Source organism: Vombatus ursinus, unplaced genomic scaffold (assembly GCF_900497805.2).
Source record: "Vombatus ursinus unplaced genomic scaffold, bare-nosed wombat genome assembly UNPS02014818.1, whole genome shotgun sequence".
Classification (NCBI taxonomy): Eukaryota; Metazoa; Chordata; class Mammalia; order Diprotodontia; family Vombatidae; genus Vombatus; species Vombatus ursinus.
In genome coordinates this window covers 34,810,205-34,829,052 of record NW_020954596.1, presented here as the reverse complement: position 1 = coordinate 34,829,052, position 18,848 = coordinate 34,810,205, and positions in this window count along the sequence as shown.

The following is an 18,848-nucleotide window of genomic DNA, read 5'->3' as shown; positions in this document are numbered from 1 at the left end:
TATAAACCGACAGACAAGCTGATGTGTAGTTTTTCTGTCCAATTTCACATATATGTATGTGCATGTATAAACACAGCATATGTATATACACATACATAATGCCTGGCACATAATAAGCACTATATCAATATTAGTTGTTATGATGATGATTGTTATTGTTATGTATGAGTATATATATATATATGTGTGCATATAGATATGTATGTATATAAATCTTAGAAAAATGGATAACTCCTTGGACCCAGAGTTGAACAATGGTAGGAGAGTGGGTTAGATTATCTTTGGGAAATTGTGAAGTTTTTTTTTTAATGACTTCAAGCTTTTCCCTGAAATAAAGGCCCATTAAAAAATACCAATATTCATCTAGTGTTGCTGCATGATTGTAAGACATGGAACACTATAGTCTCTGAAGAATTAAAAATGAGTGGCACCCAGAGGTCACTGGAAAGGTGCGTAGTGAGTGTGAGCTGGCTATAACACATTATGAACAGAGAAGAAGGAAAAGTAGAATGAAGGATATTATTTTTTTTAAAGTATGAACAAAAGGCAGAATAATCATGGGCAAGTAGATGTGGTATATGTTGTTTAATAATTAACTTAGATATATCAAAAATGGAATTATCCCACTCCCTTTCTCTATAGGAAAAAAAATCTTCATTACTATATTCTTTGATCCAATGACTGTGACCTCCTTGTCATTTCTCACACAGGACACTCTGTCTCTCACTTCCAGGCATTGTCAATGGCTGTCCCACCTTCCATGAGAACCTTTCTGAATCCCCCTTAATGTTAGTGCCCTCCCTCTCTTTTATCTTGTATGTGGATTTTTTCTACATGGTTGTTTGTATGAGCCCCTGGAAGGCAGAGAGTGTCATTGGCCATTCTTTGTATTCTCAGGTTTAGCACAGTGCCTGTCATGTAGTAGGCACTTAGTAAATGCTCCTTGACTATTGACACCCTCTACTAAAATTCTATGTTTAAACCTCTCCACAGTATGGCAGTGACTGAGTTCTCAAAGGTCATGCCAGAGAAGCACAGCCCCTGACAGATCTTGCCAAGCTGGAAAGTCTTTGCATGCAGGCCCTCTAAAACAGTGGTCTATCATTCAAGGAACAGATGAGCTACATTCAGAGAAGTTTGTCTCGAGAAAGTTGAAATCTCTCCCTATACTCCCCCCCCCACTGATTATGAATTTGTATTAATTCATCAATACTGTCACCCTTGGGAGACAGAATAGTGTAGTATTGAGTACTATACTTGAAAACAAGGGGCAGTTAGGCAGTGCAGTGTATAGAGTGCTGGGCCTAGAATCAGGAAGACTCATCTTTCTCAGTTCAAATCCAGCCTCAGACACTTACTAGCTGTGGGACCAGTTTCCTCATCTCTAAAATGAGCTGGAGAAGGAAACGGCAAACCACTCCAGTACCTTTGCCAAGAAAACCCCGAATGAGGTCACGAAGAGTTAGACACCACTGAAAACAACTCAACAACAGCAAAAATACTTGAAAACAGAAAGACCCTATCCCAACTCTAACACTTACTAGTTGTTTGACTATGAACAAATCATAAACTGAGAAGAGTCTCAGTTTCCTCACCTATAAAATAGGCATAACAACATCCATGGCCCCTTTATGGTTGTAATGAGGTTCAAATGAGATAATATATTGTATTCTGGACTGGGCCTAACTCAGAGCCCTTCCTCAGTAGCATATGTTTGGTACTGGGATGAAATGAGACAATCATATATCCTTCAACAGTATACAAAAGGAGCCATATGAGGAAAATTATGTTCAGCGAGGATATGCATTAAGGACACCCCAAGTAGATTAATCTGAGTGAAGCTCCCCTGCCTGAATTTCCTATCACAGCTGACTAAAGCCAAGCTTCAGAAAATTCCTAGAGCTCCTCATGACTGTTTCTAATACTTAGACAACCCTGAGGTGATATCAGTAGCTTAAGTCTTTAGTCTCCTGATCCAATCAATTTTTGTGGGTGGTTTATGCAAGGCATTTTGAAATCTTTAAAGTACTATACAAAGGTCAGTTATTACTACTACAGTATAGAGAGGGTATCATCTGCATCAGTGGGGCAGTGGAGAGAGAACCTGGACCTGTAGCTAATTCATTGAGTAGATGCTTAGCCTGTAAGGGAAGGTGGGAAGAAGTTCTATTGCCTGAAAAATATTACCTAAATAAATAAATAAATAAAAATTAAAAAAGAAGTATTGCCAAAACAAATTCAATCACAATGGTCAGTTAATCAGCAAGTATTTGTTAAATGCCCTCAGTGTTCATCTAAGTGCCTTGTATAGAGTATCTGCATAATAAACATTTGTTGATTAATTGGGCCTTCTCTAACTGTAGGATATGTGGCAGGTATATTGTAAGGCAGAGGCATCAAACACATTCCCTACAGGTCAAATCTGCCTGTTATACTCTAGAACCAGATTAAAATGTATTTGAGAATTTTTAGCAAAATAAAAAGAGATATAATAAAACACAGTGTGGCATTTCAAAGCTTAGTCAATGTGTGGCCAATAGACATCCTTATACATAGATCAGTGAACCTGTTTCTATTTCAGTTTGACACCGCTGATGTTGACATGATCCTTGGACTTGAGAAGTTTATAGTCTGGCAATAAAGATGGCAACCAAGCTTTCCTTTCTGAGTAATAATGGTGTAAAATGAGGGAGCTGAAGTCAGTGACCTCAAAGATGGTTTCCAGCTCTAATTCTTTAATCCTATGATTTTGTTAACCCGGTGTGAGGCATCTTCCTCAACACAGGTGAAATTGGGCTTCTGAGAAGCCAATGCAGATTCTTTCTCTTAACTTCTAACCTGACTTGGCCAGTGGAACAGGAAGTCAGCATCTAGAAGGGGAGGGCTTTGGGGGGAACATTAAAGAAAGTCTCCTTCCTTTCAACTCCTCACAACCATTTAAGTCAAACTGTTGTTGGCTCCCTTGACAAATCACGTGTTTTCTCATTTTTTTTCCTCATATAGAATCTCAGAATTTAAAGGGCCCTCAGAAGCTAATTTAGTTCAACCGAAAGCAAAGTTGCATCTACTGTAACATGTGTGTTCTGGCCCTACTCTTTCAGGCCTGCTACATTTCATTCCATTTGAGAATGAAGCAACAAGGAGGCTGAAACTGGCTGAGGTCTTTCCGATGATGATGACAGTTCTGGCTGTGCAGCCAGTCAGAAAGGTTCCTCCCAACCACATGGTTACCCAACTAGAATCAATTACTGAATGTCCACCCATGCTTCACATTATTTCCAGGGCACTTCCCTTATAGTTCTCATGATTCTCCCAGAAGCCATCTCTCTAGGGTCCTCCATGTGGAAAGGTTGCATCAGCCAAGCAAGCTGATGAGATCCGCACATGTACCAGACCCCCTATAATACTAGCAAGCATTCACAAAGTGCTTACTATGTGCAAGGCACTCAGGTACTGGGAATAGATACAAGGAAAAAATGAAAAACCACTCCTGTCCTTAAGGCATTTATATTCTATTGGTGGGAAAATGATCATTTGAGAAAGGAGACAAAGCCAACAAGCTGGGGACCATGGAAGGCTTCCTGTCGAAGGTGGCAAATGAGCTGAGCCTTGTGAACAAGCATCCTCTCTACAACATGTCCTAAAAGTGGTCATGCAGTCTTTGCTTAAAGGCTCTGCTTAAAGTGGGGTGAAACTACCAGCTCTTGAAGCAGCCTATTCTATTTTTGGAGAGATCTAATTATTAGGAAGTTTTCCCTTACATCAAACCTAAATTTGCATCTCTGCAACTTCTACCCATCACTCCTGGTTCTGTCCTCTGAAACCAAGCAGAATATATTTAATCCCTTTTCCACAAGAAAGATCTTCAAATACTTGAAAACAGCTACCAACCTTCCCTATCTCTGGTTCAAATATTCTCTTCTCTGTGCTAAACATTCTTAGTTCCTTCTTTATATAACACAATCTCATGGCCCTTCACCATCCTGATTACCCTCCTGGACACTCAAGAACTCATCAATCCTTCTTAAAATCCAGTACTCATAATGCAACACAATAGTCCAGATGTCATCTAACCAGGGCAGAATACATTGGGAGTCTTGGACACAATGCTTCTCTTATTGCATATAGTCTCTCATTAGCTATATTGGCTGTCGTAACACACTGTAGGCTCATTGAAGCTATAGTACACTAAAATCCCTGTATCCTTTTCAGTTAAACTATTTGTGAAATTAATTTATTGTACCCAAGTGTAAGACAGCATTTATTTTCATCAAATTTCATCTTATTCATTTCAGCCCAATGTGTTAGCTTGTCAAAGTCTATTGTGTTACCTATTTCTCCTAACTTTGGGTTATCTGAAAATTTGATAAGCATGCTAGCTCTCAGTTTATCAAAATCATTGACTAAAATGTTAAATAACCTAGAACAAAGCAGAGATGCCTGGAAGCACTGCAAAAAAGAATTTCTGGGGCAGCTGGGTGGAGCAGTGAATAGAGCACTGGTCCTGGAGTTCAAATCCAGCCTCAGACACATAACACTTATTAGCTGTGTGACTCTGGGCAAATCACTTAATCCCAATTGCCTCACCAGAAAAAAAAAGAGAAAAAAAAAAGAATTTCCAAGCTGATGTAGAACTCTTTGGGTCCAACTATTCAGACATTCCTGAAAGTATTGGCACCTGGCCCATACCTCATCATCTTTTCCTTGGTAATAGCATGAAAAACTTTGTCAAATGTTTTGCTAAAAGTTAGGTAAACTATAGCTACAGTATTCCCTGACCTAAGCGTCTAGTAACCCTGTCAGAAAAGGAAATGAGGTTAGTCTGGCATGGAACTTGTTCTTGATGAAACCATGTTGGTTTTTTATGATTACTACTTCATTTCCTAAGTGTTCACTAACATTTCCCTTTCCTCCTCTTCACTCCCACATCTTTGATGACCTTTGTTATAATTTTTTCACACATTGCCTACTAAAACAGAACTCTGAGGGATGTCTTACCCAAGCAAAACCCAACAAAAAGCCCAATCCTCTCATTTGAGAAATGTATCTCTGCTTAGAATCATGGATTTTTCAATATGGAAGGCACTTTTAACATCTTGTTTTTTAACCTAATCATTTTACACCTGAGCAAACTGAGGAACAGAGTGATTTCCCAAGACTACAGAGTTAGAGGAAGAGCCTAGACTTGAACCCAAGCATCCATATTCCCAGCTTAACACTCTTTTTACTGCAGCATACTACTGGGGATGAGTTCAGAAGAGAGCACTTGGAAGGTGCTTATTAATAACAGTTTTATTAAAATATCATTAAGCCGTGTTTAAGCTGAAGGCACTCTATGATAGAATAGAAAAGAGTGCTGGATGAGGAATCAAAAGAGCTGGTTTCTAGTTTAGATCCACCCCTAGCTAGTTACATGACCCTAGTCAAGTCATTAATTTTGCAGTGACTGAGTTGTCTTATCTAAAAAATGGAGGTAATGTTTCCCAATATACCTGCCTCACAGAGCTCTCAGGATCAAATGGGATTCTGTTTATGAAGATACTTTGAGAATTGAACAGAAGAACATAAATTTAAGTTGTTAAAATGTGGAAGGCTATTATACAGCATTTGGTGAAGTTGCACACAACAAAAAATTAAAACAAGTCAACAAGGAAACCAAAAATGGAGAAGAAAAGCAGCAATGACTAAAATTACAAAATGTAGGCTTTAAATTAGACAATAAGGATGGAGGCATCCTGAAGCATGAAGATTATAATCTACAATTCTAGAACTGTTGGTTGTTGTTTGCCTCCATTCTCAAAGAGGACTGTGACATCAGGGAGGTGTAACAGACCATACATAGTCCTTTCTGGATGATTTAAATGTGGTCCAGCTTAGAGCTAAGGGATAGCGTAGATGGCCTCTTCTAATTTCATCTAGTCCTCTGATTATAGCCAAAGCTTCTGGTGAGCCTCAGGTTATCTCTGCTTATTTTGGGGGGGAAGAGGGGGGTAGAATATCTTCCAGTCATCTGAAAATGGATTAAGCCAAAACCACAATGATAACTTCTCAGGCAGAGTGCACTAAACACTCCAGAGGAAATAAATCAAGAGGTTTCTTTGCTAGCAATGACTGTGGGTCCTACACTTGCAAGAGACAGCAAAGTAGCAAACAGATTAGGAGACTAAGGAAGGGGGAGGGGGGCAAAGAGCAGCAAGCAACAAAATGGTTTATGTCAAACAGGCATATCTCAGGAGTTTTGGGTGTTCAACAAATTAATTCATCAATGTAGACAATATTAGCACCACCTACTGGTAATCACTGAGAATTTCAAAGGATTATTCCTACTTCACATGAAACCAAGAGGACAGAATGAGGAAAATTATCGAGAGTTAGTTATTTTCAGTTGTGAAGGTTTGAGGTTTTTTTTTCCACTTGGGAGGGGGGAAATCCTCTTTCTTGACATACAGATTTCCCCACAGGATTTTGGAAAATACCAGTAGGGACTGGTTTTTAAGCTTCATAGTTTGAACTCAACCAACAGCCAAGAAATGAGCTCCAGGAATGGTTTATTAATATGGCATCGATATTATACATCTTGAGAACGAGGGTGAACAAATTGAAGAACAAAAACCAAGCAGTGAAGATAATGAAAAGCTGCATTGAGAAGGAATCTATGTCCCCCAGACTAGACAACCTTTCCTCTATTCTCTTGGGATGCTCCAAGATTATGTCTACCTCTTCAAGGTTGTCTAGATTTCTAAGGACCACTCCTGAATGAACTGAGGTCACTTGAGGAGGTTAATCGGCAACAAGGTATTGGGCCAGGAGAGCATATTTTACCAGACTCCGGTCCAAATAAGCTACCAACCTAATGCAGGCCCAGTTAGCCTGATTCAAGTAAGTTTAGCGATCAAGAACATGACTCCATCCCATGGTAAGCTGAGAACAAGGTAGGCCTCATCCTCTTACTCCCTAAAAGTGAGAATGGATTCTCCCTGGGGCAGCTCCATTCAGTGAATTAAACTATTCTCTACAGTTTTTTTTTAACCTCAAAAGAGCTCTTAACCAAGAATATTTCATTCATTCTACACACTCTGAGATAAATTCTCTTATTGATTTCTTTGTTCAAAAATTTCAATATTATTGCAGTTATGTTTCATATTAGGTAAGAGCAACCTGTTTCAATTAATTTTTATTAATTGATTGCTGCTGTTGATTGAATCCAAAGCACCCTGTCATTTGTGGGGAAAGGAGATGTTCTCTTCATCCCAGGTGCATGGCAGAGGCTAGGTGGATCAGATGGGTTTGGAGCTGAGCCAAGACAAGACACTGAAGGAGAAGGTTAGAAAATTATAATCCTTGAATGTGATTATCCCCTGGAGGCTTTGAGCTTTCTCTTTGGGGTGGGTAATGACTTCTCTTATATTTGTCTGAATGAACACTGAATGAATCCCTATGAACCACAAACAGTAGGATTTCTTGGCATTGAATAGGAGTACTTTGATAAAATATAATATTTTAAATGTTCCTTGTTAAAAAGGAAAGCCCCCCCCAAATGCACAAAAAATTTTTCTTTTTCTAGTAGCTCTTGATGTAGCAAAAAAAGCTGGAAACAAAGTAGATGTGTCTTGAGTGGGGAATGGCTAAAAATATTGTGGCACATGAATGTAATGGAATGCTGCTACAATGTAAGAAACAATGAATACAATGAACACAGAGAAATATGGGAAGACTTAGGTGAACTGATACTAAATGAAGTAGAAACAGGAAAAGAGTGTAAAAACAACTTACAACAATGTAAATTGAAAAAGCAACAACGAAACAGTCAAAATTGAATGCTATTAAATTATAATGACCAAGTTGGGCCTCATAGAAAATATATGAAAAGGCACCTCCACCTCCTTTGTAGAAGTGGGGCAGGGCTACAGGTGTGGAATGCTTCAGATAATGTCAGATTTTTTAAAATGTTTAGTTTTGCTGAACTTTCTCCCCATTTTTTATTCTTTGTTATAAGGGATGGCGCCCTGGAAGAGCTAAGGATACATTGGGAAATGTAGATGATGCAGATACAAAAAAAGTCAACAAAATGTTTAAGAAATAAAGCAATTCTCATTGCTTCCATGTGCACTGTACTTAATGCTGCTAGTATCATGTCTACGTCTATTCCTGGTTCTGCTCTAGTCCTGGTTTTCTTTGAAGTGTCAAAAGAAGGCATAGAAGAGAGGGAACAGATCATGTAAATTGAGGCTAGGACCCATTTATAAGCTCATATTCTATACCCCAGTCAGAACCTTTTGATTGAAGGCAAAACAGTGTAATGGAAGGAGTTCCAAATTTGAACACAGAGCATCTGTTTAACCTTGGGCAAGTCTGTAAAATGAGAAGGTTGGACCCAGTGACTCTGAAGTTCTTTCTGTCTCTTAAAAACTATGAGATTGTAACATGGTGAAAGACAAACTCTGCCTGAATATTCATGATCTAATTCTAGCAACAGCTAGGCAGTCATTCTTTCCTTTATCTCCACTGAAGAAGTGGGTCCTGAAGTGGATTGATTAGGGGATTTTCTCCCTTCAGTCCTGTGGAAAAAGTTTTCTGGGGAGAATTGAGTTCTGAAAATTCTAAGAATGAATAACCACTTGGCACTTGCTAACAGCTTGTGGGTTCCCCTAGCCCCTCAGCCTGTAATGCTGCATTTGAGGGGGTGCAAATGCAGCATTTGTATATCTTTGTTCAATTTTTAATCCACTTTTAAAATGCAACCTAATGAAAAAGATCTTTTGTTTAAATCAGATGACAGGCACTTGGATGGCCCTGATTCTTGTCTTAGGAACTTCACTAACTTAGATGAATAGCTAATTTGTCTCCCTCTCAGTTTACTCATCTTTAAATTGGACATGATAATAATATTGGACATATTAAAGGCTTTGAGCTCAAGAGAAGGGAGCTGATAAGTTTAATAATGTCCTTAGGTTCAAAGAGAAGAAACTTTAAAAGGCTTTTAAAAAGAGTTTGGATGGCTTCTTAGTTACCCAATAGCTTTAGTAAAATAGCATTCTGTTAAGTACTTGAACTCATAAGACTTGAAGGGATCTTCATAGGTTTTTTTCTTTCTTGCCTAGAACAGAACCATATCTAAACCACTCCCAGAGTGCTAAGTGATAAGAAATTGCTTATTTTTTGAAGGAAAAGATTCTACAATAGCTTGAGTTCATCAAAATTGCAGTTAACTCTTCTTTTAAAGCATGTGGGTCTAAAATGTATGGGAGTCTAAACTGTACAGGAAAACAGACAGGTCTGGCAACTTATACTGTAGTTTTCATTAATAGGACTCCACCCTACCTATGTAACTTTGTTTCCCACTGCCTCCCAATACACACACACACACACACATACACACACACATGCACACACACACACACACAACCCTTTTACTCTATCTGGAAGGGTCACCTGACCCTTCCTTACATATGCAGGCTGAGCTAATTCTTACCTTAGTGTCTTTGCTCATGTCATCCCCCCCTTTCTCCCAATAAAAGTCCTACCCATGGATTATAGCGTAGATCAACTCCTACCTTCTCTGTGATGCTTTTGGTGACTATCCTTTATAACATTAGTGTATACCCTTTATGATTATGTCCAATTTCCAATTTTTCCTTTATATCTTGTTTGTATATAGTTGTTTACATTTGTCTTCCCCATTAGACTGTGAATTCCTTGAGGGCCAGGACTGCTTCACCCTTTGCCTTTCTTCGTAATATTAGCATTTAGACAGTGTGGTAGACACTTAATAAATACTTGTTGACTTGTTGATTCTACTTAGCAATTCTCTATCCCTTCAATTGACTCCTATTTTGCTTATAATTTATCACTTCACCCAGGGGTGGAGAACCTGTGGCCTAACCCTGACTGTCTTTATCTTTCTCTAAATGCTTCCTCTTTTTGTAGGATCATATATTTTGAGTCAAAAGAGAACATCTAAGTCATCTATTCTAACTCAGACATTTTAGACAACTGGTGACACAGTAAACAAGGTGTGAGTTCAAATCTGTCCTCAGGCAATTATTATCTGCGTGGCCCTGGGAAAGTCATTTAACTTCTATTTGCCTCAGTTTCCTCAGCTGTAAAATGGGGATAATAATAACTTACCTCATAGGATTGTTGTGAGGATCCAATGAGATAATAGTTGTAAAACAGTTACAAAAGCTTTTTTGGTCCTCCTTAATTCTAATGTCTCCCTCTCCCCCCATTTATCCACTACATATTTGAATATGGTTGTTTGCAAGTTGTCTCTCCCTTAGACTGTAAACTCCTTGAGAGCAGGGACTGGTTTTTTGGCTTTCTTTGTGTAACTGGAGTCCCAAAGCCTCTAGGTATGGGACTCTGTCCTCAGTGGTGGAGAGCAATGCCCTGCATTTGTATGAGGGCAAGATTTGGCAAAAGCCCAGGAGAGGAGAGCCCTACACCCTTTGGTTTTCATTAGAGACTCTCTTCAAGTTTCTTCAGGTTTAGCAGTCACTTCAGGCATTTCTGGTTTCCAGTTTTGAGAGGCAATATGGACTTTGTCAACTTTACTTTGGGTTATAGGAAGAAAATATTGGGAAGAAGCCTTAAGAAACTGGAACTCTTTTCTCTCTCACTCTCACCAACTCTACCCAGCCCCTCATGTAGATGTATGGCATTGATCTCCACCAATGAGGAAAGAGCCCCATATCTATGAGCTTTGGTTACATTTGTATCTGTAGCACTTAGGTACTTAATGTTTATTGACTGACTGCCTGGTGCTTAACACAGTACCTGCACACAGTAGGAGCTTAATAAATGCTAACTGATTGAATGATTCATTGATATGTCCCTATCTAAAATAACATCTAAGATAGGGCTGAGCACATAGAAGGTGTTAGATTAAAAAACTGGTTGTTGATTAGCAGGTAGATGAGTTTTTCCCAAGTGAAAGATTTACTAAGCTCAGATTTGCTTAGTCTTTTTCAAAAATTGTATTTGTTTTTCCATTAATAAGCATTTATTTTCTTTTGCTCCCATCTTCTCCTCTCCTCAAATTTTTGACTTTTAGAGAAGTCAAGCCCAGGCACATAAAATCTCTAAAACACAGAATTTTTGGCCAGATGGTACCTCTGTTCTTGTTCATTTACAGGGAAAAGTATAAAAGTAGGAAGCTAGTTCTGTGAATCCACATTTCCTTTATTAGGCAAAAGACTAAGTAACTGCTTTTAGCAGAACTGCTGACACATATGCTATTTTTTTTAACTTAGCAAAGAGCATTTCAGTTGAAGTCAGAGATAGTGATGGGGTGGGGACAAGGGGAAGTAGAGGAAGGTTATTTGCTTGTGACCTTGGCCAATTCCTTTTACCTTTCTAGGTTTCAATTCCCACATCTGTAAAATGAGGGGGGTTGTGCCCTCTAAGGTCCAGGTTTGATCTTTTGTAATGCTGTGGTCTCGTTGCTATCTTTTCCTCCTGTATGGCTCATGGATGTCATTTCTTTCTGCTACAAAAAAGAATTGTGCAAAATCCTATGCTGCCCCTTCTGTGTGTGCTCAGCAGTCTTGGGCCTGACCTTGACATATTATTAGTCAGTGATTCACTGGAATGGAAACACTGGTGACTGCAGTCTCCTGTGGGCTCTGCCCACCTCTTTCCACTAGGCCAGGGGTGGGGCACCTCTGCCCTCGAGGCCACATGTGGCCCTGTAGGTCCTCAGTGTAGCCCTTTGTACTAGGCCATAGAAGCCACCCAATCAACTTGTGGGACACAGAAGAATCAACCTGGCTGTATGGACACTCCCATTGGAAAATTTCTATGTATTCTCAATGGGGAAAGAATTTATTGTCTTATCTCCCTCTTCTGCCCTCAACACACCACTCTGTATGAACTCAGTATATAATCTACTGCATGTGGTTTTATTACTTGGGCCAAGTATATTCTTCTCTGGGAGGCTTTTGGAAAACCTGAAGCATGTACTAGCAACTAATAAAAGATTTATTAGAGACTTCTCATTTTCTCTCTGTCTCTATTTCTCTATCTCCATCTACGTTTATTTGTCTGTCTCTGTGTCTCTGTCTCAGTCTGTCTCTTTTTCTCTCTCTTCCCTTTTTCAGTTGTAATAGCCTAGCTGCCTCCAGATGCTCAAAATGCTTGGGTTTCTGCAGTGCCTGGGTAGGTATCACATTAGAGGGATCAGCTAAGGGGACATTTTCCAGCCAACAAAGTAATGGGTAGGACAAGAACTACATTCACCAGATAAATTGTATCTGAATAATAGGTTGGTGGGGTTTTGTTTGGTTTGATTTTAAATTCACCATGAATAAAGATCACTGCAGTCTGAAGACACCTTTCAGATTGAGTAATTCTTTTGCAAATTCAAAGTAGGTGACTTGAATAGAAACAATGTGCTTTATTAAAAGAGTTCTACTAAGTGGGCATTGTTTGGTGTTTAAAGACAATGGGATTACATGCCCTCCCTAAGTGGATTCAATTCCTGGTGTGATTTGTGTTTGTATATTTTAGTGAGAGTTCAAGGAAGCAATTCTCCTTTTAAACTTACAAAATAACTAGGCTGGAAAAAAAAAAAGACCAAGTCAGTGTTTCAGAAGATATCAGCTGTTTTTTAGAGATTAGACTAGAGAATATGTGGGAGTTTCTGCAATATTTTGCCTGTTCAGATTTTTCCATCAAAGGAAAGTGTACATGCTGGACCAAAAGAAAAAAAAAATTAGAGAAGTTTCCTTCGGATATGTGTTACCTAAATTAGACAATGGTTACTTCAACCAGAAGTTTTAATCTGCTCCAGGATGAAGGTTATTATTTTCTGTTTTATACTTTTGCTCACTGCATGAGTTATGCAATTCGCAAAACACTTAGAGACTTTAAAAGGTACTTGGTGTCTTCCCCAAAAGGCGTGTTAAATATTTCTTTGGAAACAATTCTGCTGATATCATATTCTGGGTGTGAGTGGAGTTCTTTGTCTTCTTTTTTAAACATTTGTTTATTCTTGGACAAATCTCCCTGGTGGCAAGGTCTTTGACTGAGGGCTGACTTTGAATTATCTATGAAAGAAAGGGACAGAGGAAGCCTTCCTAGTTAAAATCCACCAATGAAGCTCATTTTAGCCAATCATTTTCATCTCTCTGTCACTCTCACCAAACTTTTTTTTTCAGAGCTGCTAAGAATCAAAATGAACTGATTTGAGTGTCCTTTTCTTTTCTTCTCAGACTATTCTGCAGATTTAATGCTAATGAGTAAGCAGATCACTGATGGGATCTAAGATGTGGAAGCCACGTTGTAGGTGAGTCCAACAACTATCTGAAACATGGCCCCTCTCTACAACATCCCTAACAATGGTAGGAAGGAAGAGTAGGAAGAAGCCTAGATAACCCTCTAACTGGGTAGATTTTTATGGTCTCTAGAAGGAACCGTACTGTTCACTTTGTTCAACCCCCTTATTTTATAGATGAGGAAATTGGGGTTTAGCTAGTTTAATCGACATGCCTAAAGGCATACTCAATCAAATCCTCTACATTTTCAACCTTTCCATCTGTAGGATCATACAGTAATCCCTGATGACTCTGCTGCCCCAAAAAATCACAGTCATCAAATAAAGATTAAAGTATAATCCTTTGTCTATGCCTACCAAGGGCAGAAGTTTTCTTTCTGATGAGAAACAACCCATTCAAGCAACATTACAGTTAACAAGTCTTGTGTCAGATTTTATGTGACCTTGGGTATCACTTAAAGCTCTGGGCCTAGTTTCCTCATCTGTAAAATAAAGGGATTAGATTAAATGGTCTCTAAAGTTTTTTCTGTTCTAGCTCTATGATCCTAGAACAAGAATGACACCCTTAACTTCATGCAATATTTTATCTAGACCGGATAGACTAATGAGATGAATAAACTAAAACCAACATATGGGGACCTCTAAGTTGAGTCTTATCAAGGGGAGCTCAGTTCTGAGGTAGGAGTGACTTCAAGTCATCCCACCTTAGGACTAAAGGAATATAGATGGAGTGGGAGAATACTGGCTGATTAATAGGTTTTCTAGTGTGAAAAATGATTCTCAGAGCTTCCACATCCCTCTCTGTTCCAAGTTGAGTTTCTCCTTCAGAAGGGACTGAAGATCTAATCTGAATGGGTGGATTCCTGCTCATTGTGGTGCCTAGACAGGTCTGGGAAAATGTTAATTCCTCCCTATTGTCAAGACAGGTGATATGGACATTGATGTCTCTTTGACCAGGATTAAGTGACCTAAATCAATACTCAAGATCTCATTTTAATATAGCCCACCTCCCAATGATGGGGTATGGCCCATCATTCAGCTTCAGAAGCTGAGACCCTTGCCCCTTTTTGCCAAAAGGAATTTGGCTCCCATTTGTTTACAGACCCCAGAAGACCCTTAAACTTTTAGATTCCTTATAGACTCACCTTATCTCTCTTTGAAAGCCTTAGCCTTACCTTTTGATCTTATTCAGATGCACCTTTGCCCCTAGCCCTAAAAAGAATCTGGCTCCCATTTGTCTACTGGTCCCAGAAAACCCTTAAACTTTTAGGTTCCTTATCTACTCCCCTTATCTCTCTAACCCCACCTTCTGTTCCTTTCAAACTTCTACCTACCAGTTCCCTTCATTATCTATTCCCATTGTCTATTCAATCTCTCAGACCTTCCAATTGGAATTCTCATCTAGACCCTTTTCCCAACCCCCTTCTCTGGCCACACAAAGTTACTTTAGTGTATAAAAGATCCACCCTGGCCCCAATTTAAACGCTGAGAATTTCTCATGCCCAAAATGCTGAGACTGTCATGCCCGCTCGTCCCTACAGGCGTTACTAATCTTCAGGTTCCTTAAGAGACTGGCCTATATGATTTATCTCTGATAAACTTTTTCTCTGGCTTGAAGAAGATTTGAGTTGAATTCTTTCAGGCAGGGTCCGGTGCCGCCATCTCAGGGTCCGTTCGAGCATCCCAAAACCTCTACACCTCTTCACCAATATGTCAATCAATCAGGATTGATTTGCACCCCTTGGGAACACCTACTTTTCAAAGGGTATATAAATAACCCTGTACCCCCAAATCCCAAAACAAGCTAGTTCTGAACTGGCCCCCTTGGGGGGCAGTTTTGTATTGAACTCCCATGCAAAGCATATCAAGCCAGCTTGAGAGAAATTAAAGAGTGGACACATACACCTTAATTTCATTTGTCTCTTTCTTAGAACAGACTGTTTCAAATTGGGGTTCATGGAGTTCAACACTAGGTAATTTCACTTCACTATATTTGTAGGAATAAAGAAGTATTCTTTGGTCCTTGGGAGGGACTTCAAGCCTTCCCAACCAAGAAATGTTTAACACTATATTAAGAGACATGGACTGCTCTTTAAAAGTTCCAACACATTTTTCTGAATCCCTAGTTGATGGGAACTGAATGACTTCTACAATCCATGGAGATCATAGGAAAAAAATGAGTCACAAAGGCCCCAAAATAAAGATACACTAAGAAAGTAAGAGCATAGGAATGAAGGGAATAAGTGAGGGACTGGTAGATGAGGAGGGCAAAGAAATTTTGGTCTGATGAGAATGTGTTGTAGAGCTGGAATCAAAGGCAGAAACAGAGGGAGGGCATACCAAGTACTGCATGAAGTATAAGGAGAAGGCCCTTGCCCAAAACAAATATGCCTTCTGACACCTGAACTTCCATCACACTGGTGTTTTCACAGTGAGGAATTTAGAGTCAGGAAGCCTGCTTTTTATTGGTGGCTCTGTCATTAGACCTTGGGCAATTCATTCACTTCTGCACATTTGGCCATAGTGTCTTCAATCTGTAAAACAAGGTAACTGAGAGCAGTGTGGAACAGTGGAGAGAGAAGTGAATTTAGAGACAGAAGGCTTGAGTTTGAATTCTGAGTCTCCTACCTAATGCCTGAGTGACCAAGTCACTTCATTTCTCCAGGCCTCAGTTTCCATGACATCTGCATTCTGGCCATCCTCTTCAACCTCTTCCCATCAGAATTCAGACTCTGTCTATATGACCTTGGGCTCTGATAGATGAACTTTTGCTTTATCTTGACTAAAACTCTCTCAAGCCTTCCTTGCTTGTATCTGCATATTCATTGTTTAGCACACAGTATATAGTAAGCACTTAGTAAGTGATTGTTCATTCATTAATTCATTTCTCATCTGTAAAATGAGGAGATTGGACCAGATGATTTTGGTTCTATGACCCTATAAAGTCTTCACGGCACCTGAGTTGTAAGAAAAGTTGAATTCTAGAAAAAATACAAATACTACCGGGAAAAGCAACACATTAATACTTTAGTGTGAATGAGTTTATCCAATTTCTTTTCTCATTGACAGGAAACTGTGACTATGTGAGAATATTGCCTGGGTGGGGGAGGACCAAGAGAAAAGGGTGATTATGCTGAAAGGTCAAAAAAGGATGAACAGAAAGGAGGAAGAGAGATGACAAACTTTACCTAAGTGCCAATGTTGTCTAGGAGTAGTCCTAGAGGAGGGCATAAGAGGGCAAAGGGCTTAGACAAAATACCATATGATCTCAGAGTGATCAGAGGGCATGAAGAATCACAGAGTTAATCAGCTAACTACAAACATTAACTGTTATTCATTTCATTCATTTATAATTATAGAACAATAGAATTAACATTTTAAATGAACATTAATTTAAATGTGGGGAATTTTGCCCAATTAGCCACGAGTTGACATGCTACTAGAGAAATTAAACCATGTCCCATGGTGATTTTCTGGCTATAACACCAGAAGACATAAATTAGTTGAAGCTAAATGAAAAAATGACTTACAGGTTTGCCTTGGAGAGGTAAATAAAGGAGTTGGTAAAGTTGGTTCTTCAGGAGCCCAAAGTCAACAAGGAACATTCCATAGGAACGTACTTGGTCATCTGACCTGGCCTAGTAGTACTCAGGAATAGCATAAGTAAATAGAACAGAGGCTCTTAACCTGGTGAACTTGTTTAACACTGGAAGGACCAGGTCAATTAGGTCAATTGATGGAAGAATTTAAAACAATTTCTATAATTTTACCATAATTTAATTATCATTTCTTCAACCTGTGCAAATGTAATTTAAATACAATTACAAGAAGATATAATACTACTTTGAAATAGAAAAATTTAATCTATTGTAACTTGTTGTTTTCTGGACATGCCTAGATCATCTGACATGGAGGCACCCTAGGAGCTTTTGGAGCATGTGCAGATTGCTTAACACAAAGGCCCTTTATGTCCCCTGCTACATGGGTGGGGGTAGCCTCCTTTGTGTGGTTGTGTATATGGAATAAGCCATGGCTTTAAAACTGTTGAGACTGAGACAATTTCTTTCTTTCTGGCTCATGCTCTTTCCTAAATGTTCTTTCCAGGTGCTTCCACACCTGGTGTGGTGAAGATCACCTTCATCTACTGCATAGGTGCCATAAATTGAACCATTGGGAGGAGAAGGACTTCCTTCCTCTGTTCTCCCTTTCTTTTATGGCAGCTCTGAAAAATGGGCCTGGGGGTGTTTGTTTCTGTTTTGTTTAGTTTGTCTTTCTCAGTTCCAGGCGTTGGCTGTGATTTCCACTGAGTTCCAGCCATGGTGACCTTAGATGCCAAAGGAGTTGGTGCAGCCAGTCTGCCTGGCAGGGAAATCCTAAGAAACTAGGGTGCTTGGGACTTGAGCCCAAGGAAGGCTTTGGATTTGGAACTTGGATTGTGTGTTCTACAGCAATTGAGCATAGCTATGAAACTAATCCCTTTCCTCTCCCCAGGACTGACTGATACATTGAAAAAATCCAGAAATGTGTGCAACACCTGTGGGCCTCCCACATCCAAAGTGATATGTTGGGGGTGTCTTCTCATATGTCCTCATTTTAGTCCCTTTTCTTCTTTACAATTTTATTACAGTTCCTTTTTTCAATGTGTTGTTTGTTGTTACTGTGTATTTTGTTTTCTTGGCACTGCTTACTTCACTCTATATAGATCTTGCCATGCTTCTATGTATTCACCACACACATATTTCTTTTGTACAGTAATGTTCCATTATATTCCTATACCACAATTTGTTTAGCTATTCTCTAATTAATGGGAATCTATTCTGTTTCCAATTATTAGCTATCACAAAAAGTGCAGCTACAAATGTTTTGGAGTAAATGAGGACTTTTTTCTTATGGATGGCCTCTTTGGCGTATAAGCTCAGTAATGGAGTCTAGTTCAAAGGATGTGATCATTTTAGTCACTTTATTTGCATAACTCCAAATTGCTTTCTAAAATGGTTATGCCATTTCATGGCTCCACCAATAATGTATTATTGTATTCCACAACCCCTCTAGCATTGAGTGTGTCATTTTTTTTTGTCATCTTTGCCAATTTGTAGGATGTGAGATGAAACCTTTGGATTGTTTTGTTTTGCACTTCTCTTATTTTTAATGATTTGGAGCACTTTTTCCCCAAGTAGTTGTGAATACTTTGTATTTTTTTTTGAGAACTGTTGATTTATATACTTTGACCATTTATCAATTGGGAAATGGCTATTAGTCACACACACACACACACACACACCGTTTACATATCTTGGATACCAAACCCTTATTAGAAAAATTTGTTACAAAGATTTTTTTCCCCCATTTGACCACTTGGCTTCTTATCCTAGATACATTAATGATGTCTATGTGAAAGTTTTTCAGTTTCAAGTTCCCTTTTCTGTTGTAAAAACAGTATTACGTTGTTTCAGTTACTTTACTTTAATCTTTTTTTAAGTGGCCCTGTTCCTGCTGGCTCTCTTCCCTCCACCCCTGATCCCCTCTTCTCATTTGATATTTCCCCTGACTCTCCTCTTCAGCTAGTCCTGGTTTT